This window comes from Eumetopias jubatus, unplaced genomic scaffold, assembly GCF_037043125.1.
Source record: "Eumetopias jubatus isolate StellerSeaLion01/CBP00866 unplaced genomic scaffold, mEumJub1_p1.0 scaffold_1, whole genome shotgun sequence".
NCBI lineage: Eukaryota > Metazoa > Chordata > Mammalia > Carnivora > Otariidae > Eumetopias > Eumetopias jubatus.
In genome coordinates this window covers 14,022,167-14,047,084 of record NW_028274807.1, presented here as the reverse complement: position 1 = coordinate 14,047,084, position 24,918 = coordinate 14,022,167, and positions in this window count along the sequence as shown.

Genomic DNA, 24,918 nt, shown 5'->3' with positions numbered 1-24,918 from the left:
AATTCTGAAGCTCACTGCTACAAACTGGGAGAAGAATGTCATTTCAACAAGGACATTTTGAACCCCCTGTGAAGGAAACTGTGGGCCTGCTGGGAACCAGCAACTACAGAGACAAGGAACAAAAAGACTTCAGTGGGCGTTAGGACTATCATAGGAAAGCAGGGACCCACAGAACTGTGGTGTGTACAACATGGATTCCACATTGCTCCAACTTGGAAATTACCAAGCTATATTTGAGGTTGTGCATTCTTTACTCAAGAGAAGCAGCTGCAGACCTAAATTCTGAAGACCACAGTCCTAAGTCTAAGTTTTACAAATAGACTTTAAAAAGGCACTCCCTCTCTCTACATATCAGTTCTCTTGTCTATAAAATGAGAAGACTGGACTAAAAGAACTCTAAAATCTGTACCATGATTTATTTTTAAGATTCTGTTAGTTAAAACTATCTTCATAGATGGATGGATAGATGATGGATGGATGATGAAGGATGGATGGATGGATGAAGGATGGATGGATGGATACTGGGTAGATGGATAGATAATGGATGGATGGATGGATGGGTGGATGAATGGACAGATGATGTATGGATGTGTGATGGGTAGATGGATGATGGATGGACAGATGATGGGTGGATGGGAGGCAGTGGTCTACTGAATGGGACCGTACAGGCTGTGACCAATTGTTAATAGTTTTAGAAATTTGGGGGGCCATTCAACACCATGTCAGTAGCTTGGAATCAGTCATGGAGGGAATATTTACACCACGGAAACTGGCAAACACTACAAATCGGGCCTTTTTATTCATCCCGCAGAGTCGGCTTACCAAAACACCACTGAAGAAAGAGAAGGAGGAAAAGATGGTTGGGCATCTGCCTTCGGCTCAGGTCATGATCCCAGGGTCCTGGGATCGAGTCCCGCATCAGGATCCCTGCTCCTTGGGAGCCTGCTTCTCCCTCTGCCTCTCTCTCTCTCTCTCTCTCTCTCATGAATAAATAAATAAAAAGTTTTAAAAGGAAAAAGACGAAGAGGCAGTATCTGTATGTACGCCGACCTCCAAGCGGGCTGGCCTCCCGCTTCTCCATGTTGATACACTTACTATTTTCTCTGCCTGCAACACCATTATTCAGCTTTGCCTGAAGAACCAGGACTTCTTGCCCAAAACTCAGTTCAAGTCTCACCTCTTTTAGGAAGCCATCCCTGGCGTCTGCCCTCCCTCTGTGTGGGACCCCACCCTCCCGCAATGTGCTCCCTCCCGTGGCATGCTGTAACCACCTCCCTCTGCCCTCTCAGGTCACACCTACGAGACAGTGTGGTCCCTTTAGGCAGCCCCACTGGATTGTCAGCCAATTCAGGACAGCAACCGTACATTTTAGCTCTGGGTATTTAATGCCTTGCACAAAGCCAGGCACATAATCACCATATCCAATTAATATAGTTTAAGTTAAAGCCATGGTTTTGACTTAACTTAAGGCAGAACAGAAGAATTTACTGATAAAAGGTTCAGGCTCAAAGAACCGCACTATGCTCTCCTAGACATAAGTGGGTAGCTGGAGATTTTTCGAGGGCTTAAGCTTTTCAAGTTCACTTTCCCTTAGATTGTGGCTTTCCATTAAATCAGTTAACCTACATTCCTCACAAAACAGTGCAGTGTGTCACTGACCCACTTTGTTTCATTCCTTTGCCACTCAATGACATCCACGTGTCACTGTGAATTGCATTTTTAAATAAGGAATTAAATATATTTGTCCTGGATTTACCCAGGCGAGCTCTGAGAGCACTAGGATTCACCCTCGGGTCCGCTGCCTAATCTACTAAAGTGGCTTTGAGAAAACGGCTTAAACTTTCTCATCCCGAGCTCTCCGATCCATTAAATGAAGACAGGGCCTGTTAATAACCCAGCCGAGAAGCCACGGCCCTGCCCTGGGCCAGAGCCCAGGCAGGCTCCCTGGCGGTGACCCCATCGATGCCGGCCTTCCTGCAGACGGAGCCATGCACAGCTGTCGCCTCTGGAAGCCAGGGAAGCGTCTCACTCAGCCTGGGGCCGCCACCCGAAGTGCCACACGCTGCGGGGGGCCACACAAAGGAAGTGCCTTGTCTCACAGCGCTGGAGGCCGGAGGCCCAGGAGCAAGGTGTCAGCAGGGCTTGGCTTCTGGGGAGACCTGTCCCCCTTGGCTTGCAGTCAGCTGGCTCCTCGCGTGTCCTCCCACAGCCCTGCCTCTGCACACAGGCTTGCAGAGAGAGGAGCTCCAGTGTCTCTTCCTCGTCTTTTCTTTTTTTTTTTTTAAAGATTTTATTTATTTATTTGAGAGAGAGAGCACAAGCTGGGGGAGCAGCAGAGGGAGAAGCAGGCTCTCAGCTGAGCAGAGAGCCCGATGCGGAGTTCGATCCCAGGACCCTGGGATCATGACCTGAGCCGAAGGCAGACGCTTCACCGACTGAGCCACCCAGGCGCCCCTCCTCCTCTTCTTCTAAGGACACTGTCCCAGTTGAATTAGGGTCCCACATTTTGACCTCATTTTACCATAATTACCTCCCTAAAGGTCCTATCTCCAAATACAGTTACATGGGGAGTTAGGGCTTCAACATAGATTGGGGGGTGGGGGCCCGGGGGCAGGTGGGAAGGAGTAGGGAGACACAATTCAGTCCATAACAGAAGAAAACTACTGAACTACTGAGCACCTACTGGGTACTAATATCTCACAAGGGATAGAATCTCTCTCCCCTCTCCCGGAAGGAATAAAGCTAGACCTCTATTCTGTGTTGAGTTGTGTTCCCCGCAAATTCATATGTCAAAGTCCTAACCCCCAATACCTCAAAACGTGATCTTATTTGGAAATAGGGTCATTGTAGATGTTATCAGTTAAGAGAAGGCCAAGGTGACTAGTGTCCTTATATAAAAGGGGAAGTTTAGGAATAAGACGGGCACACTGGGAGAACACCCACATGAAGAAAAAGGCAGAGATCAGGATGACAATTCCACAAGCCAGGGGAACACCAACGAGTACCAAAGACTTCGAGCAAACTGCCAAAAGCTAGAAAAAGGGCATGGAACAGATTCTCCCTCACAGCTTTCAGTAGAAACCCCGATCTTGGAGTTCCAGCCTCTAGAACTGAGAGACAACAAATTGCCAGTGTGTAAGCCACCCCCCCTGCCCCTTCCCCCTGCCCGCCTGGTGTGTGGTCCTTTGCTGTTACGGCGGTCTCGGGAAACTAAGACAAGCACTCTTTCAACATCCCCTCGGTCATTCCTCCCAAGGAAGAACAGGGCTTTCCTGGTTGGTGGATTGGAAGAATATACAGAGTACATGCCTCCAGCCTTCTGAATTCTTTCTTCTGGAGCCGATCATCTTCAGGAGTCACCTTTTCTTCTCTGCCTTGTTCCCAGCGCCGGTCAGCCCTTCAAGGCGGGAAGAGCAGTGAGCAAGTCCATTTGGTCCTCACCTCTAAGCCTGCTCTCCAACCAGCTTTACCTGTACTAATGCTGATGTTCTGATCTCCCATCTGTCTGGATTCTCTGTTCTACTTGTCACTTGGCTCTACACCCTGGGAAGAGAAGGGGTGATTACTTATCACCCCTCAAAACCCAACAGCGCCCTCCACATCACTCTGTCGCTGTGATCTCACGCCACCGCCACCTCACTCCGGATACCAGGGAGGGAGGCAGCCGAGGCTCGTGAGGGTTTTGCCTTGTGGCTATTTTCCCAGGACTCCTGCACAGAGCAGCCAGGAGTCCAAGCCGGGCCCTCTCATAGCGAGTCCCACACTCTTTCAAGAAAAATCTCTGTTCTGATTTACAGCAGGTCAAAAATACAAGAAGAAAAAGGGGGGGGGGGGCATGTGTATGGTAAAGATCTTCAGTGGGAAAAAAGGGAAAATCCAGTGAGTTACCAATGAAAACTACTAAAAGGAAGTCGGCCTGGGCAATTGCAAGCCAAAGAGGACTCAGCTACCTACTCCACTACGAGGAGGCACAGCTTCTCCATGCTGGGGAAACTCCGACTATGACAGGCTCACTGGTAAGACTGGTTCAAGCATAGTCCTACAGAAGTGCCAACCCAGAACTACGAGGAGACAGTATCTATTGGCCTCTAGACTCCAAGGAGCTACCATTATTTAAAACAAATCAGGGGTGCCTGGGTGGCTCAGTCGTTAAGCGTCTGCCTTCGGCTCAGGTCATGATCCCAGGGTCCTGGGATCGAGTCCCGCAACTGGCTCCTTGCTCCAGGGGAAGCCTGCTTCTCCCTCTGCCTGCCCCTCCCCCTGCTTGTGCGCTCTCTTTGACAAATAAAATAAAATAAAATAAAATAAAATAGCTAAGAATTCACCTAGAGAGGGGTGCCTGGCTGGCTCAGTCAGTGGAAAATGCAAATCCTGACCTCAGGGTTGCAAGTTCAAGTCCCACGTTGGGTGGAGTGATTACTTAAAAATAAAATCTTAAAAACAAATGCACCTAAAGAATGGAAGGTTAATGGTCAACGCACAGCTGGAAGATTAGTTACAGGAAATGAAAGCCATTTCAAGGGGGTCTTTGACAATCTGGATAACAACCCCAAAATAGAAAGCAGCAAGAATCCTGTGTGGTCTAAAAACAAAGCCCAAGGACTGATAGCTTGAGGAAATGGCAAAATTTAACCTGAAAGAGAGGTACAGCGAAGACACAGCAATGACCTTCAAATACTTGACAGCTATCAGGCCATCGGTGAGGTCACCGAAGAGGGATTTCAGCTCAGGGCCAGTTAAAATTAGAGATGCTCCCGAAGATTGGAAAGAGGCTGCTTTGCGAGAGAATCTGGTTGTCCAGCGGTTTTGGGGGTTACAGATAGAGGCCTATAGGTCAGAGATGTTTTAAAAGGGATTCCTGGGGTGGGTAGGGAGCCTGGGTGGCTCAGTCGTTAAGCGTCTGCCTTCGGCTCAGGTCATGATCCCAGAGTCCTGGGATCGAGTCCCGCATCGGGCTCCCTGCTCAGCGGGGAGCCTGCTTCTCCCTCTGCCTGTCTCTCTCTCTCTGTCTCTTCTGAATAAATAAATAAAATCTTTAAAAAAAAAAAAAGGAATTCCTGGGCGTGGGGGAAAGCAGAGGGGTTTGGATGACCATCATATCCTCCTCGGCTCAATAATAAAATCCAACCAAAAGCCCAAGGGGGGGACCTGTTGCTAATCACACATCTTGACTGGAAATTCTGCTTTGCACACACACCTCAAGATCCAGGCTTTTCGTCACCTGGGACTGGCTATAAGGAAACCAAGAAAGGGTTTATTAAGGGCTTATTTTTTATTCCCCAGGCTGAACCACTTTGTTTTGTCTGTGTGTGTGATGGCTTTTGCCAGGAGACAGGTGGTGAGAGTACAGGGTGGGAGACGTGGGCAGGACAGAAGGCGTAGGTGGACGTTCAGGGACACATCCACTTGCCGGCCCATGTGCATCTGGAGGTTAATTTTAGTCCTTAACCAGTCCTTAATTGCCAGTCCTTAACTACACCAGAAGCAACCACAGTCAAGGCCACCCTAATGCTGAAAACCCCGTGGGAGACCGTGGCCGTGACCCAGAGCAAGGTAAGAACTGCACTCACCATTAACTTATAATAATAATGGGTACCGTTCACGCATCCTACTGTGCCAGGCACTATGCGGATATAATCTATAATCATCACTGCTAGTTAGACTGGTAAAGAAGGTGTTATACCAATTTTACAATAAGGGTACAGAAGCTCAGAGACTAAATGACCCAGCCACAGCCACACGGTTGGTTAATGAACAGGAATATGAACCCAGGGCTATCTCCAAAAGCCGTGGCCCTAGCATTACCCTATGCCACGCTGCCTTTCCTGGTTCCTCCAGTTATAAAGAAGGAGGCATTTTACAAACATAAGTGAACACAGCTAGGCCAACACCAACAGGTCCCAAAGCAAACCGTGCTGCAGACCCCACCACCCCGGGGGCCAACACCATCCCTCTCATTTGTTTTATGAAGTCTGAGCCCTCAAAAAGACTATGCGTGCAACTACACACACGCTCCAACCCAAGAGTCAGTGTGTAAATGGCAGAGTGGGTCTTGTGCCAAGAAGCTGGAGCCTGTTTATTTTCGTCTCGATGTTAAGACAGCCAGCACCAGGTTGAGGCTGAGAAATGCTCCTTCTAATTAAAACTTTTTTATTTTCAAACACATGTCACAGTTTCAACATGGTGAGACTCACTCCTTGCTTTGTGGATGTCTCAGAGGAGAAGCAGTTGCTCTGTGACGGTCTCTTCCATTCATGCTGGGATCCCAAAGGGCACGGGATGCATTGCTCTACCCCAGGCAGCAGGAGTGTGGTCCCGCGAGCACTTGAGAGAACAGCAAAGCCAGGAACGAGGGGAGACCACCGCAGATCTGGCTGGCATCGCAAGAGTCTGACAAATCCGCGCAGAGGCCCACGGACCACGTTTCTTGTCCCAGCAGGTGGGAAAGCAGAGTCCAGCACAAGACCTGCAGACCCTTGGAAAGCCTTGGAAAAAGGGAGTGAACCAAGGCATCCCAGATGGCTGATCACTGCTGAACAAGGAGTCAGAAAACCTGCCAAGCACGCTGTCCCCCAACCACCTGTTGATCTTCATCTCCCCCCAACCCCGTGGCCTCCACCAGAAGGTTGCATCTGCTTTGTTCCCTACTCCATCGGAGGGCACATACCCAACAGGTATGAGCTCAACACATCAAGACTTCAATACCTGCTCGTCAAGTTCACTGGGGCTGACAACCATGGGTGGTCTCCAACACCAGTTGCCTCCCCGATCATCGGCTCTTCTCCACCAGTGTGAAAATCAGGGAGAGGAACAGAAAGGATTTGTGGAAGTCTGCAGGAGCGGAATACTGTGGGTCTCAAATCCTTCATCTGCCACTTTCTACCTGGGTAGACCTGCTCAAGGCCCAGCTCTTAAGTCAGCCCCTGGAGGCCACAGCACTGTGTGTCCTGATATTTCAGATTCCCAGGAAGGGGAGTCTATATACGATCAAGGATCCTGACCCCAGGCATGCAATCCTCATGCTCCAAGCCCCCCACCCCTGCCAGTTATGACCAGCCAGGCGATGAGCTAGACAGAGATACTCCCTTCTTTTGCCATTCGTGGCTGAGGAACAGGGTCTACAGGTAAAACTGCTTCTACAAGACAGAGAAAAGCCCGCAAGTGGTGAGGGAGGCTGTGTGGGCCACAAAAGCCATCCTTGGGATAACAACCCCACAGAGGAACAGAGAGCCAAGAACAAGTCTGGGCTCCAAGCTGCCTTCCCACTCCTCACTCTGCAGCCCGCCCCATTCCAGCTGGTCCCAGGACAGCAGCCCTTGGTGGTTCTTGGGTGCGGGCCAGCCTCATCTCTTATGGTAGAGGCCATGCAATGAATCAGATATCAAGAGGCTGTGCTGTTGGATGAACAGCTTATGATTCACAGAGACTTTCTAGGAGCCTATAAAATCCCGACGGTAATCCAGGGGCAAAGAAGTTTAATGTTTAAAAAATGCTGAATACCACTGTCGACTGAACATGTGGAGATGGGACGCAAGGAGAACCCGAAGGCTAACTCCAGAATTACGCGTCAAGATGGATACCTGGAACCTCAAACCTCGAGGGGCCATATTCCCTCTGGGGGACTCCACTAGCCGGGACTGCATCAGGAACCTCCATACCACTCCCACACCCCCAAATACAGCCTTCACTCTGCAGACACACACCCCTGGAGGGACGGCCCTGAAGGGACGGTGTTTTTTGTCCCAAGGAGGTAGCACCGAGCCCACGATTGAGACAACAGTTGCTGAGTGCTAACCACGGGCCGGATATTGGTCTCGGCACACTCAATCCTCAGAACGCCCCTGAGAAGCATTTTGCAGATGAGGGCTGAGCCACAGAGAGGATACGTGCCCCATGCAAGGTCGCACAACTGGTGAGTGCGGGTCACAGCCCTCTCCAGAGCCTGTCCTCTGAGCTCGGCCCGGCTGCCTAACCATACAGAGGTTCGAGAGGCTCTAACTGGATGATCCCCAGGACGGCGTCAGTCCCCATCATCTAGGCCTCTGTGGGTTCAGGAAGAAGCTGTCCGTCGATGAGTAGAAATCAATGGCACCACCCCCCATCCCTCTACGACTTGATTCCCGATTCAAAAACACTTCTGGTCCGCCATAAAACCCAAAGCCTGAGGTGTGTGCACAGAGGCATCGGGCCGCCTCACTGGCGAGCTGGCGTGCCTTCGAGGGGACGTGGGGCCAGCCAGACTGGACCACCAGCCATTTTCCACCTTGGATCCTCCTGGGAAAGAATGAAAACCCCTGCCCTCAGACAGCTAGCCGGTGGCCTCGCTGCACGCTGCCACCTGGAGGTCCATCTGCCGTGCCGTCATGGTCCCGCCACTCAAGTCCTCTGAGGGGAAGCACAGGCGAGAGAAATGGCCATCCAGCTGGGCCGGGCCATCCTTGGGGGATCAGGACAAGAGGGGCCAGGGCAGCTCCAGCAGCTCGGGCGGCCCGCAGAAGCGAGATTTATGAAGCACGTGGTTTACATATGACAAATATCCTGTGTCCCGAGCAGGGTTCCATCTGACTGCTCCTCGTCTCTGAGCTCAGCAGCCCGGCCAGGCAGAGGGAGGATTCCTCCTGCCACGATGGCCTCTGAGAAGGGAACGAGCTGAGCCTCCCTTCCTCGTGGGGCATCCAAGGACCATGAGAACCCCGTGGTCGTTGATTTGGGGGAGCTTGGGGGCCAAAGCACTTTGTGGGAAGCTGCCTTGCCCACAGCTTCGGACAGAAGGGGAGTTATGTCCCTGCTCAGGATTTCCTGCAGTGTGGCCCACTCCCCTGGTAACTCACTGGGACCACAGGTGTCTCCCCTTGGAGTCAAGCAAGGACAGGCAGTGGCCCTGGCTGAGATGGGGTGACACAACCATGGGTGGATCTTCCCTTGGATTCATCCTACCTATGACAGCTAGATCCTGCAGCTTGCACCTTGAGACAAAACGCCTGATATTCTGAGTCTGGGAATGTGGACTGTCAGAGCCTGTGCTTGACCTTCAAGGGGGCTCATCCTGGCTGCCAATCCGTTTTGTTCTGGGTGGCCATGGGCAGCCCCAGGTGATAAATCCTGAGTAGTCTAGCCCAGTGATTCTCAAGCAAAGGCAATGTGTGGAGTTGGGGGAGGGGCGCTACCAGCATCTCGTGGGTAGAGCCCTACTATGCATGGGACAGCCCCTCGTGCAACAAAGCACAAGGCCCAAAAGGTCAGTGGTGCCAAGGCTGAGAAGCCCTGTCCTAAGCTACCTGGAGCATCCTGCTTTCCTTTTCCCGAAAACTAGGGTTTTCAGCCCTACTTTACAGCTGGGCAAGGTGTCGGGGGCGGGGTGTCAGTGGGATAGAGTTTGATCACCGAGATATAAGGGAACACCTGCTAAGAGACATCAACGCCGGACACTGGACTGAGCAACCCACTGAGATTTTTACAAGCAGTTCTCAAACAACCGTTACCCCTTTTCACAGATTAGGAAAACTGAGGCACAGAAAGATCCCATACTGCTTTGAAGAGGAGCCGGGGTCTGAATCAATCGGTCTGATCCCACACCGTGTAGTAACTGGGAGAAAAAATAGTGTTATACCTACACCATGTGTGGTCCTCACTATGTGCCGAGAGCAGAAAGAAAAAGGGACAGGAAGAGAGAAGGGGGGGGCAGAGATTTGCGCGAGAAGGACTGTAAAAAGATGGACGGAAATGTGAACAGCCACAATCCCTAAGTGGTGAGATCTGGGCATCTCCTGTTGTCTTCTCTGCGCCTTTCTGTATTTCTCCATTCTCTCCAACGAAAATCCCTTTTATGGGCAGAAAATAAATAGTAAGCAAAACAAAAATACCTGCCAAGCATACATTTCAAGACTGTCGTCAGCACCAGGCATCTGTAACTGTGCTAGAGGGGCTCCTGGGGGGCTCAGTCAGTTAACCGTCTGCCTTAGGCTCAGGTCATGATCTCGGGGTCCTGGGATCGAGCCCCACGTGGGGCTCCCCGCTCAGTGGGGAGTCGGCTTCTCCCTCTGCCCCTCACCCCGCTCGTTCTCTCTCTCTCTCTCTCTCTCTCTCAGATAAATAAAATCTTTAAAAAAAAAATTGTGCTGGAAAAGAGATGCAGAATAAAAAAAAAATTGTGCTAGAAAAGAGATGCAGAACCCCCTCCCCCGGTTGGCAGAATTGAGGGGACACCCTTGGTCACTGGGGCCCATCACCGCCTTGATGACAGCCCGTGCAGGGAAGCCATCCCCAGGAGGCCGCACACGCAGCACACCTGCAAGGGATCTGCTCCTGAGGAAAGATGCTGCCCCGAATCTGACACAGCCTGTCAGCTCCTCATCTATCTCCCAGCAGAGAGCACCGGGACAGGCAGAGCCGTGGGGCTGGAAGGTCAAGACCCCCCGCCACGCCTGACTGTTGCCATGCTCGAAATGCTCAAAGATGACTTCCAGAAAAATAAGGTTTCCAGCTCATTAAAATGTCCTTTCAACAGTTTTATGAACCGGTAGGAGTGACAGGAAAAAGAAGAATGTTTTAACCCGAGCCTAATGCAAAAGTGTGTTTTAGGGAAGAAAGGAAAGGAACTCTAGGATACACTGAAACATCTGCTTTTCCTTTTTTTTTCTCATAGAATTTATATTTGTACTATTTTAAAGTTAGTCTCCACCATAAAAACAAGACCCATTACCTATTGTACCTTTTTGTTATTATTATTCTTAACTTAAAAAAAGGTGTTTATTCTCCCCCTCACCATGACTGGGGTCACTGTGAGGCCCAACTCTGCCTTATGTAAAATGCTTAAGTGTTCCGTGGTCATAAATAAATTATGGCAGTTATCTTAAAATTTCAGGAAAAATCTCTAAAGTTTAGGATATCACACCCCAGAATACAGAAATTCAAAATGTCCAAATGTCACGACTGGGTAAGGCAAGGAATAAAATAATGTTTGCTAGACCATCAGCAAGCCTAGACTTATTTTTAAAAACCATAAATCCCAGGGCATCCGGGTGGCCTGGTGGGTTAAGCATCTGCCTTCCGCTCACGTCATGATCTTGGGGTCTGGGATCGCGCCCCCCCCAACGGGGCTCCCTACTCAGCGGGGAGTCTGCTTCTCCCTCTGCCCCTACGCCCCACTCATGCTCGATCTCTCTCTATCTCAAATAAATAAATAAAATCTTTTTTAAATAAACAACAAATTAATAATAATAATAAATCCCTAGCTGCCTTGCCAAGAGCCACTGCTGGGGGCCTCCTTCCTCGCCAACAGAACACTGGCCGTTCAAGTTCGAGTTCCCGGCCACAATGGACTGCAGAACAGCCTCTCCAAGCCTGAATTGGGCCAGACGCGAAGCAATCAGGAGCATCCCATTGCTCCTTGCCTGTGATTGGGTTAGGGCCAGCCATGTGACCCGGCTCTAACCAAGAGAAGAGGATTGCCATAAAGGAGGTTCTGGGTAGCATTTTCATTGCAGATGAAAAAAAGCAAGGCAGAGGAAAGGGCTTTGTCTGAGGGCCAGGTTTTGTTGCGCCTACTTGCACTGCTGCAAGTCCAGCTACCACCCGCGCCACTGTGTGGAAATAAGCCCAAGGATCAAGCAAATACCCTGAGGGCGGCGGAATAGGAAAATGGAAAGAACTCAATTCTGAATTGTTGAATCAACCTTGGAATCATCATGTGAGATACTAAATGTTTATGATACTGTTAGCTGGGTCTTTTGTTTCTGGCATCGAAAATATCTTAACTGATGGAATCCTATACGAAGACTCACTACTAAGAGTCTGGGATCTGACTAACACCTTAATGCCAAAAGAGAACGTGTCAGACTGGCAGGACCAGATCCCCAGCAAGTCAGTGAGAGGACAGGTGACTAGAACCTTCATAATGACTTCCCGTCCATCACCAGTCTGTTTCCAACTCTGTATCCTCTGCACCCTGACTGTAGCCCACTCCAACAGAGGTTAAGCAGCTGAGATCCTGTACAACATATTCATGAGGTAGAAATGGATGCTCCATGGCCACCCAAGAAGAGCAATGCAAGCCAGAATTCCAAAGACCTTACACATTTATCTCTTCTGCTTTAGCAATTCATAGACTACCAGCTGCTAAAAGTCCTCCCCAAATTTAGACTTTAAATAAACTGACTCATGAATCTATAAGACTTGGGGAAGGAAAATTTTCAAAGCAATTTGTTCGGGAATGGAGGCTGGTGAGCGGCATAAGTGGTAGATAATAGGCAGTACATAAATCATCTTGCTAAAGATATGAATTTCATGTAAGGCTCTCTACCCTCAGAAAACAGACATTTAAGAAGTGATAACACCATCTGACTAGAAAGAAAATCTCTCTATCTGCCTGCAAATTTATTCTTCAAGAACTAGTTTCCTAAAACTACCTAAGCATTAAAAATAATTACTTTAATATGTATATATGAAAAGTGAGAAAAAATCCAGGTATCACTATATGTACATATATACATAATATATACATATATATACACACACACATATATATACTGGTTCCAAACAAAAGTGCACAGATGCCCAATGAAAAGACAAAAAGTGAATCTGGGTACATAAAGATCCTTAAGGTGAGTTTTAATGAAGTTGCCTTTTTAATGAAGTTGACAGTTAGTATATGTACGTCTTTTAATGGAGTTGTTTAAGCTGTTAATGCATATATGAACATTCTCAAACACCTCCGGTACTTGAAACTATAAATTTACCAAAACCACTTAATGACCGTCTTACTTTCATTAAGCTCAATCCTGCAAATATCTGAGGGTCAACTGCATACCAGGTGCAGTGCTGGCCTGTAGAGAATTCAGCTATGTTTCAGACATAGTCCAGGTGGCACTGGATTCTTTCTGGAACACAGGAAATAACTGGGAGAGTGGGAAGGAGAATGGATTTACCCTTCTAAGAAAGGGAAATCTAATGAGAAAACAAGGGGTAGAGGAGGGGTAAATACACAAATATTTACCCTAAGGCACACAATTATTAAAGGGATATGAGCTAGCAGAGGACTTTAAAAGAGAAAGATCTTAGTAAGTGGAGAACTTCAGGGAAGACTTCATGAGAGAGGTGTCATCGGAAACGGAGTCTTAAGGATGAGAATTAGGCGAGTGGCCGTGACCCACCAGAGCTGTGCTTTAGAGAAGCAACTCCAGCAGCAGTGGGCGAGGGGGGCTGGGGCTGGAGAAGGGGGTGTGGGGGCCTCTGCACGAACTTGGGCAGAAGTATGGAGTGTAGACGCAGGGCTGGCGAACGAGGCAGCTCTACAAGTATTTGTTAAACTGAGTTAGACTTCTTATGGGAAGGGACTGGGCCTGAGTTTTTCCCCGTAGTTTGGACAGGCTCCTAATGCACATTAGGCGCTCAATAACGATGCAAAGTGTCTGAGAGGTGCACTTCCTGCCTGATCCCATCAGGAGGCAGAGAGGAAAAGCCCCCAGGATCAAGAGCCCTCCCTCTACCCATTCCCAACGAAGAACGAAGAATGCTCTTTCTCCCAGAGGAAGAAGCTCAGAAAAGTACAGGAGCTCAGCAAAGATCCAAGAAAAAAACACCTCATCGGCTCGGTAAGAAAAAACATCTTGATTCCTCTATACTCTTACAAACGAAAAGCCACAGTAGGTTGGTCCTAAAAATTAACAAAAACATATACCCACATAACCAACATAAAATAAGACTCGGAGGAAAGTGCAAATAAATTAAGTACAATGGGATGAAAGGCTGAGTCTGTGTGAGGACCTGGGATCGAGCCCCGCATTGGGCTCCCTGTTCAGCAGAGAGCCTGTTTCTCCCTCTCCCTCTGTCTCTCGGCTTATGCTCGTTCTCTCTCTCTCTCTGTCAAATAAATAAATAAAATCTTTAAAAAAAAGAATTCATACAGCAAAGGGACGTGATGCTCCCCACGCACTCTCAAATGGATCAGAAAAAAAAATGTGTGTGTGTATATATAAAATGCGTGTGAGGATAAACGTGTGCAGGTATAAATGTGCGCGCTTATGTATTCACATACGTGGAATAAGAATTATAAAGTAAATGGTGCAAAATGCAGACAATCGGTGAATTCGGGTAAAGGGCATATGGAAGTTTCTTATACTATTACTGCAACGTTTCTGTAAGTCTGAAATAATAGCAAAACAAATAGTTACAAGAATGAGGAAGCAATTAAATGCTGATAAGATCTTTAAAAATCGCTGTTAAGTGAAAAAAAAAATCCATGCGGAATGTAATGTATGGAATGTTACCATGTGTGTAAGAGGAAAAGAGGGAAAAAGATATATATGTGTGTGTATGTGGATAGACTTATAGATACACACCCACACATATGCAGTCATTTGTGTGTAATATACCGTAAATGACTCACAAGAAACTGGAAACATATAGCTTCTCTTTGGGGAAGAAAGGGGTAGCTAGGAGTTGGGTGGAAGGGAAGCTTTTCATTATAAACTCTTATATACATACTCTGAATTTTGAACCATGTGAATTTATTGCCCAGTCAAATATGTAAATAAAATAAAATGACCTTTAAAAACACTAGAGGAAAATAATAGCGCAAGCATGTGGTTTGGGGTAACTTAGACCAGAGAAACATAGCGAACGGGATGAAAGCCACTTGGCAGGGTGCTGCCCAGATGTGACCCCGTGGGCCGCTGTGCTTGGACAGCTGCCTGTTTAGAAAGAAGGGCTCGTTCCAGACAAGTAGAGCTGGGGGCTTGGAAAAGCACGTTCTACCAAGTTTCAGCCTAAACTGGATAGAAATTTCCCCTCAAATAAACTACGTGACTGACTTACAACAGACGATTCCCCATAGCCCTGTTCCCCAAACTCATATTCCTCATTCTAAGATTTAATCATCTGACACATGGCACGTCTGTCCTGCCTCTCACTGCCGCCCACCTGCTAAGCCCTGGTGAACGACTCTGGGAGCTGATGGAAACAGGACAGCCCCGGAGATATACAGCATCCATCTGCCTCCATCAGCAGCCACCCTCCCTTGGAAATAACGGCCAGCAAGCCATCCAGGGGGTAAGCCATCCACTCAAGTAAAGATACTCTTGGATCTATGCGATATGTAAGTTTCCAAGATGATCGTGCACGGATTCCAGTGCCGGCAAGTCAGAACGGGGAAATGGACCTTCTTGCCAATCTAGACTCCTCTTAAACTTCACGGGGGCTGAACAAGTTCAAAGACAACAGTAGAAAGATACGAGGATATACTGTCCCGAGAAGCCAGGTTGAGAAGGTGGCAAGCTCATCTGGCTTTCTGGCTGTCGGAACACCAGGCAAGGGACCCTACCGTACCTCTCTCTCTCCCTTCAGGAAACCCATGGGCCCTCTGAGCCAGCATCTCGGCTCCAGTCTAGTGCTTTGGGGGACTGTTGGGTGTGCACACCCGTGTGGTTTGTGCCTGAAACAGCCACATGAACTGCAATCAGGAAATTAATTGATAGATGCATTTGAATAGGAATAGGGGGATAGTCAGAAAGCAGGGTACAGGTTCAGTAAAAGAGGGTCCTTCTCCCCCAGGAATTTAAGACAATGGCTCCCGGTCTAGTAGAAGGAGACAACATTAATTACAAATACCGTAAGGATGCACTCGTGCCATTTGCCTGGCACATGGCTCCATGCTTGGAGAAGGCACGTACACCTGCAGGCGATATACTCTAACAAAGAAAAGCAGCAGCTGAGATGGAAGGAAGCCAGAAATGCCAAGAGCACCTCACCATCAGAAACCGGGATTCCAGCCCAGCCCTCCACTGATAGGCTGTACGTTACGGGGCCAGCCTTTAACTGCTGAGACTCAGTGGCCTCATCCCTGAAACGGACATAACAACACCTACCTTCACAACTGTCCTAACAAATCAACTCAAGTGGGAGAAGCTGCAAGTGCCAAGCACAGCGCCTGCCATGTAGTAGACCCTTCACCAACAAGACTATTCTCTCCCATCAATTTATCTAAGGCTCAATACATAAAGCCTCTGTTATGGGTTGGATTGTTGAAGTTCCAACCCCCAGTAACTTAGATTGTGACCTGATATGAAAAAGGGCCAGTGCAGATGTAATTAGTTAATATGAGGTCATACTGGAGTAGGGTGGGCTCCAAATCCTATATGACTGGTGTTTTTACAGAAGGAGAACAGACACAGAGGAAAAAGCCATGGAAAGATGGAGGGACACAGCCTACAGAGGCCCAGACTGGAGAGATGCACTAAGGCACTCCCAGGTTTGCCAACTCTCACAAGAAGCTAACAAGAGGCAAGGAACAGACCGCCCCACCGAGCTTCCAGAAGGAGCCAACCCTGCTGACACCTTGACTCTGGACTTCTAGTAAGGGACTAAATCATTGTTGTAAGCCACCCGGTTCGTGGTGCTTTGTTAGGGTAGCTCAGGAAATGAATGCATCCTCTTCTCCTCCCGCTATTTTTATGGAAAAATGAAATTCCTGAGTCCCCCAAGGAAATAGGACACTTTTACAAACACCAATAACATGCCGGGAAAGGTGATCTTCAGTAATGAGCCTCTGCAGAAGAAAGAGCAATATGAGAAATAGGAGTGTTTTCCTGGTTCCTTTTTTTTTTCCCCTTTTGTCTCCTTTTCCTCCCTGCCCCTCTCTTACTGGGGGCAGCCACCATGTGGGGTTCCTCACACTTCCCAGAGGAATGAAGACACAGCTAAAGAATGACCTAATGCTGTGTAGAAGGTCAGGACCACAAAACTCACCAGCGCAAAGGCTCATCCGCATCCCACACACAGCCCACCTCCCGGGAAACCCCAAAACATTCCCCCTCAGGAAGACGAATCGCCACCTTGGGGCAGGGAAGCCACTGGATTTTTCTTTTTTATACAATCTGCTAAAAGTAAACCAAAGGTCGATCAGGATGAAAAGAAGAGGAGCGCCTGGGTGGCTCACTCGTTAAGCATCCGCCTTCGGCTCGGGTCATGGTCCCAGGGTCCTGGGATGGAGCCCCGCATCGGGCTCCCTGCTCAGCGGGGAGGTGGCTTCTCCCTCTGCCCCTCCCCCCTACTCATGCTCTCTCTCTCTCTCTCTCTCTCTCTCCCTCTCAAATAAATAAATCTGTAAAAAAAAAAAAAAAAAAGAGTGACCACTATAGAAGTGGGCTTTGGATGTCATTTTAGTCTCCCCCAATTTTCCAGCTTTCACCCAAATGTTTGGAGGCCTCAGGGGAAATTGCCAGGGTCAGGAACACACCTGCAGAATTAATGACTCGGTAGGGCTGGTTCTAATAAGGTTATCAAACCAGTCCACTAGGGACATACCTCAGAGAACAGTGAAGGCAGATATACCAGCGAGGACACCCGAGGACCACGATCCCTGCCAGGAAGGCACCCATCTCTACCCCTACCACCACCAGCACTACCCCCCGAATCCAGGGCAGCACCAAGTCCCAGGCCAGAAGATAAAAGGAGGGTAGGATTTCAGCTAGAGAAAAGAGGAAACCGTGATGCTGAGATAAATGGGTCAGGTGGGTTCTAGAAGTTTCTGCTCCGTTCAGGAAGCTACCCTAAGATGTTTTTTGCCCAGATCATCTGTCTTCGGTTTCCTGGTTGACCCTGGAGGGCAGCCTTGAATGCATTCCACGGTTTCCCTGTACACTCGGATCCTAATTATTCTAGGATTGTTAACGCAGGTGGTGGAGCTCTCCGAGGTGGGCTGCCTGCCGTTTCTCGGCTTAGCAGCATCTCCAGCAGAGGGAGGGCAAAGGAAGTTTCAGGAGAGGCAATCAGTCAGGCAAAGAATCCTCACAGTCAAACCTCTTAGTGTAGTTAAGATGACGGACTTGCCGTGGCGGCAGTCGATTCAAAAAAGGGGAGAAAAATCACAGAAGACAAGGACAAAGAAAATCTCAGAAAGGACAGCCCTGGAATCTTGGAATCAGAGTGTTTCATTACTGGAGATCATCTGGATTCTCTGCCTGTTTCATAGATAAGAGAACTGGGGTACTGAGAATGGGCCAAAAACCACAAAAATGGCTCCTGTTAATGGCCTGACCGGGCTTTGGGTCCCCAGCAGGGCACCCCCCATACTGCCCCACCTGCAAGCATGAAGACATGGGTACCCCAGGAGGCCAGCTCAGAGCTCAGCCCCAAACCCATGCCAGGTGAGTCTTCAAAAGACAAAAGGAACATCGCAACAGGGTTTGCTAGCTGTGGTCCACTCTGAGCACAAGAGTCGGGCCCTGATTATGTACATTCAAGGAGGGAAGCAATGAAATCAATTACATGGAAAAGCTGGGTACCTCACTCCCCTGTTCCCAGTGTCCCCAGCAGGAGGGCCTGCCCTCGCCCGGTCAGACTGCACAGGTCTGCTCTGCTGAGTTTGGGTGGTGTGAGGACACCCTCTAGACGAGCAGCTCCTCACGTCATACCTCAAAGGACCGATCCCAGGCTCTGTCGGATAAATGAAGGTTCGCTGAGCATGAAGCAAATGTTGAAGGTGACCCAAGGGCCCCTGTGTGGGAAGACTGCCAGCTTGAGACTTTCCATGTCATCGGAATCATGAATGTTATCTCTTGCCTGCCTCCCGCCCCAAGTTTCTGGGAGACCATCTTTCCATCTTGGTGGCCCTGGGGCTGAGGACACTTGCCAGTCCAGAATGGGAGGAAAGCCAGCACATGGCAGAGAACTTTGAGAAAAGAACATACAGGAAGAGTTTAACCCGGCCACGCCACGAAAGAACACAGGTGGGGCCAAGGTGCTGGAACGCTGCTGTTTTCTCAAGTATCAAATGTGAGGGCCCAACTATGGCTCCTTCCAACACCAACACTCAAAGGACGATTCAATATGCTGAACGCTCCAGATAGTCTAATGCAGGAGCTGGGACCAGCTCGTCCACTTTCCAGAGTGGATCTTTCATGCTTATCAGGTATCACTTACAAATGAGGAAAAGATTCATTGTCTCTGCTCTCACACTAGGCCCAATCTGACAGTGATCAAGGGCCTCGATCTTCCAAAGGAAGAATGACCTCTTTTCAAGTGAGGCAGGAATGAGCTGACGGTTGGCCTGTTGTCTGTCTTGACTTGCTAGCAGAATTACAGGTTCCTGCTTGCCTACAAATGCACTACAGAGCAATCTACACTATATTACCACAGAGCCCTGTTCAGAAAATCGATGAGCCTGACCTCAGTTGCCTTTGCAGGAGAACAAGAGGCCTGACTTCATCCTCACGGAGATGCAAGCAAGACGCATACCCAAAAGAGTGGGCATGTCAGCTTAGGGCAAAGAATAATCCTTTGGGGTCACTCTTATACTCTTCAAGGATGGGCTGCCACTCTGTCAAAAAGAAGGAAGCTCCAATGGGTGACTTCTCTACCGGGCCTTTCAGAAGCCACTCTGAGAACAATGCCCCCATCCCTCCAAGTTCAAAAATGCCAGTTGGAGAAATGAAAGCAGTATTGGGTGGCTGGGATCTGGGGCCCTCCTCTGCTAGTTTTTCAAAGACTACAACTCAAAAACTTCCAAAGTTGGGAAACCTCCTACTTCTAGCTAGCTCAAACCACTGGATCTAAAGCTAGTTCTCCATGGGAATGTCTCTGGGATCAAAAGGAGCTGATGGGTTCTGCAGGGGAAGGGCCTATGCAGGAACCCATTTTGGCTTCTCCATGCCCAGACCCTGAGTGATCCTTGCTTCTTCAGATGTTAAAGGAGCACTCCTTAGCCAGCATCATTCAGTGGATCCGATACTTTGTTAATAACTGCTCTTCCGTCCACAAAGGAGACTTCTGGGGACCCTAACTCTTCTCTCCAGAAGCTAAGAACTTGACCACTGTGGTCTGCTCAGCACAACAGATATTCCTTTCCTGACACAGCGAGACAGGAATGATGCCTCTTAAAAGAAATTAGCAAGTGACCTTTGAAAAAAAAATGTTATTAGTCTCTGATAGGCCAGCACTGGAGACCTTAGAAGTACCAAAAAATAAAAAGAAATGGTCCCCACCATAAAAGGACCCAGGATACAGAAGGAACAGGGATGCGGGAGCCTGGGGCAGTACCCACAGTATTGAGCTGGGGACAAACCAAGCGCAATCACAGCCAGTCAGGTGACGTCAAGGCCAAGCAAGGAACTTAACCACTCAGCTTCCTCATCTATAAAACAGAGATCATGAATCCACCATCCAGTGTGGCCATAAGGATTCAACATAATTCATGCAAAGAGATACTGTTTTTTTTTTTTAATTCTTATTTATTTATTTATTTTTCAGAGAGAGGGAGAGCACAAGCAGGGGGAGAGGTAGAGGGAGAAGCAGACTCTCCGCTGAGCCGACAGCCCAACGTGGGGCTCGATCCCAGGACCCTGGGATCATGACCTGAGCCGAAGGCAGATGCTTAACCGACTGAGCCACCCAGGTGCCCAAGAGATACTATTGTCAGCATAAATAATTAGAATACAAGATCAAGATGTACAAATGTTAAAAGAAAAGAAAAAGGACCAAGGTAATTTTGAAACTTGAAGACCTGGCAAATGGATAGGAGCAAAAAGAGATCAAGAAAAAAACTGAATGTATTCTTCTTAAGCCAAACTAACTGGTGCCATTAAAAATACCAGGAATTCCTGGCCGAAAGATGATGGCTTCAAACAGACACACTCTGGAGCCAGAGTTAGGAGAGCCCGCACTGCGCCTAGATACTGCAGAGAACTGTGAAAAACATCAGTGAATCAGCATTACCTTGTTAGAGGCTTAAAACCTCTGAAGTTTTTGAGGTGGAAAGATCTTCGGAGGTTACTTTTCCAGCTCCTTTTAAAAGCTGATGCCCACAATGGGAACCCATTGATATGCTCAAGACCCCACAGCTAGTTGGAGACAGAGCTCTGATTATAACTGCAGGCACTAATAACTACCCTAATGCTTTTCCCTCCAGCCCAGCTACTTCTCCTTCCCCCAGGCACCCCCAGCTCCTCCTCCAGTGGCCTCTCCCTTCCCTCCCTCCAGTGCACGCTCTTGAAACCCGCCCTCCCTCTCTCTCATGCACACATACACACATCTTTGTGTGTGCACGTGCGTGGGTGCGTGCTTCCGTTTCTGTTTTTTAATTGCCAGCTACACAGAACATAAAACTGATCATCTTAACCATTTGTAAATGGTTCAGTGGCATGACGTACGCTCACAGTGTTGTGCAACCGTATCTCCCATCCATCTCCAGAACGCCTTCCATCTTGGAACACTGAAACTCCATTCCCATTAAACACTGACTCCCCATTTCCTCCCCACCCCCCAGTCCCTAGCGACCCCACTCTACTTTCTGTCTCTCTGAATCGGACTAGGTGCCTCAAATAAATAGAATAATACAGTGTTTCTCTGTTCATGGTTTCCTTACTTCCCTTAGCATAATGTCCTCAAAGTTCTTCCATGTGCCAGAATATCCTTCTTTTTGGGGGGCGCATGGGTGGCTCAGTCGGTGAAGGCTCTGACTCTTGGTTTTGCCTCAAGGCATGAGCTCAGGGTCATGAGATTCTCTCTCTCCTTCTCCCTCTGCCCTCCCTGCTTGTGTGCTCTCTCTCTCTGTCTCAAAAAAAAAAAAAAAAAAAGAATTCCCTGCCTTTTTAAAGCTGAACAATATTCCATTGCACTTATATACATACATTTTATCCATTCATCTGTCAAGGGACACTTCGGTCGCCTCCATCTTTTGGCTGTTGTGAATAACGCTGCTACAAACACAGGGGTACAAATATCTCTTCAAGCCTCTGCTTTCAACTTTTTTGTATATATATCCAGAAGTGGAATTGCTGGATCTTACAGTAATTCTATTTTTAACTTGTTTTGGAGGCACATGTATCTTTTAAAAATTATATCACACTTCTCCCTAACTATAATTAATAGAAAAGCAAGTTTTCTTTTTTGTCCAACTAATATTTTATTTTACTTTTTTGAAGATTTTATTTATTTATTTGAGAGAGACAGATATAGTGACAGACAGTAGGAGCAGGGAGGAGAGGGAGAAGCAGACTCCCCGTTGAGCAGGAAGCCCGACCCGGGACTCGATCCCAGGACCCTGGGATCATGACCTGAGCTGAAGGCAGGTGCTTCACCTACTGAGCCACCCAGGCAGGTGCCCCTATCCAACTAATATTTTATTTTTTTATTTTTATTAAAGATTTTATTTATTTATTTGACAGAGAGAGACACAGCAAGAGAGGGAACACAAGCAGGGGGAGTGGGAGAGGGAGAAGCAGGCTTCCTGTCGAGCAGGGAGCCCAATCCCAGGACCCTGGGATCATGACCTGAGCGGAAGGCAGACGTTTAATGACTGAGCCACCCAGGCGCCCCTATCCAACTAATATTTTAAAACACAAGCTACATGCTCGGTTACCAGGGGTACAATCAATCAGGAGCTAAAGTCACAGTCCCTCGTCTTGTTAGGGTTTAGTTTACCATGAGAGACAAACAGACCGGCAGGAATCAGAATACTGGCAAATACTGTTTTGGCTCCAGGGTGAGTACCATGCAGGATCTTAGGAGAGTGTGTACCTCCCCCGGAAAGGTACAAAACAGAAATGTCCAGATGGAAGTATGCTGTCATCCAGACGTGACAGGGGCACCTGGGTGGTTCAGTCAGTTAAACATCCAGCTCTTGATTTCGGCTCTGGTGGTGATCACAGGGTTGTGAGATCGAGCCCTGCATCAGGCTCCACGCTCAGTGGGGAATCTGCTTGAGAGTCTCTCCCTCCCACTGTCCCTCCCCCAGCCTGTGCTCAAATTAATAAATAAAATCTTTAAAAAAAAAGACCTGACGAATCAGAGAATAATGACAAAAAAAGATTTAGCAGGGAAGGGGCAGGGGGGGACCCTCAATCGAAAGGATAACTCTGGGCTCAAATGAAGAGGGGAACAGATACAGAATAATAAAGTTGATGCAGGAGGCAACACCTCTAACATCATTCATATTCTGGAAAGGCAAGGCAGAGCAGCGTGGTGAGGGGGGTGTTAGGAGTTCAACTGTGCCCCCCCCAAAATATATCTTGAAGTCTTAACTCTGGGGTTGCTGTGAATATGACCTTATTTGAAAACAGGGTCTTTGTGCAGACTAATCAAGTTCAGATGAGGTCACATTAGATTAGGGTGGGCCCTCATCCAACAGCTGGTGTCTTTATAAGAAGAGAAAATTTAAAGACAGAGATAGACCCAGGGGAGGGTGTATCAAGATGGAGGCAGCGGCTGAGGTGATGCAGCTCCAAGCTCGAGAACGCGAAGAATGCTGGGGTCACCAGATGCCAGGAAGAAGCAAGGAAGGATTCTTTCCTAGAGTCTTCAAGGGAGCGTGAATGTGCCAACACCTTCATTTCAGACTCTAGTCTCCTGGACTATGAGAAAATAAATCTACTTTCAAGCCACCCAGCTGGGGCTACTTTGTGACTACAGCCCTAGGACACCAGCCAGGGTGGAACGAGGGGAAAGCCCTGGACTGCGATTCTTGTGGTGGCAGCAAACAGATAGAAAAACAGAGGAGGACACTTTCATCGTGAAATTTCTAACCGAAGAACCACCTATGATTCAGGCCTGTTGACCTGAATCTGTTTCCAAACCTGTTGAATACGTAGGTGCCTTGGAAGACATCAGTGATCCTAACACTGAAGGGATCTGGGTTTCAACATTCCCGGGGTCTTTTTCAACTCACCCAGCAGGGGCAACTCCAGGGTGTCCCTAAAGGAGGGCAACACGGAAATTGCAGGCATGCGGGGTGGGGCATATCGCAGGACGTCAGCTGAGCCAACTGGGCTAAATGCTAGTAACTCATTCTGCCCCGCTTCCCCCGCCCAATATGATGAACACGTATTTCTAGTGCAGCCAGTGCTGAGTTGAGAGCCACCCTGGGGTGGGGGGGGGAAGTCAGGGTAAGCACAGGATTTATGTTTAAATGCACTAGGAGCATATTTGATGGAGATAATAGGGATGGAGAGCACTGGGCAAGATTCTTCAGGACTGACACCAAACCCTCCTGCTGAGATGTCACCCACTCAGCCACCACTGCACCCCTTGGGTGGGCTGGGAGTGGGATCAGGCAGCACCCTCTGCACGTGACATGGAGGAGGGAATGGGTCCCCCCCCACCTCCCGACACCGAGGAGCAAATCCAGCTCCCGCGGAGTCCTGCAAAGCCCCAGGGGCCACGTGAGTGCCAAGTCACCTGCCTCGCACGGGCGCCACCTCCCACCCGCTCCACGGGCACCCAACTGTTCCAGCACCGTCACCGCCTCCCCCGCCCCTGTCAACACAAACGCCCACACCCAGGCACGAAGCAAAAATAACCAGGCGTCTCATAGCGATGGCTCATCCCCTTCCCCAGGGGAGCTGTGCCTCTCCCATTCCCCAAGAGGACTTAGAGGAGCGAGCAGGGAGGAGAGGAAGGGAGGGGAGGGGAGTGGCAAGGAAGGGGAGAGGAGGGGATGGGGAGGGGTGGGAGGGGAGAGGCAGGGCAAGGGGAGGGGCGGGGCAAGGAAGGAGAGGAAGGGAGGGCGGGGCGGGGCGGGGCGAGGAGGAGGCGGGGCAATGAGGGGCGGGGTGAGGCGGGACTGGCGAAGCTAGAGCTCTAGATCCGTCCCCAGTGCTTTGTCTGAGCCATCAGAGGCTCATCTTTAAAGAGAACAAAAGTCAGAGGCTCTGCCCTTACAGGAACGCTACCTGTTCCTCTCACTCAGGAGGAACTATCCGGAACGGCAGCTCTGCCGGGCGGCAAGTTCCCACGTGCCTCGAATCCTGCTAACTTCGGGGGAGGCGTCGGCGGACAATCTCTGCCGACACCCTGGCTTCCAGGCCCCTCCCCACCCCGCAGAGGGTGTGTGTGTTTATTTCAGGCAGGTATATTGGTGCCCGGGCAGGAAAGAAGGGCCTAGCCCCCATTCCCTGTAACCCCACACCAGAACCAGCATCCTACGAG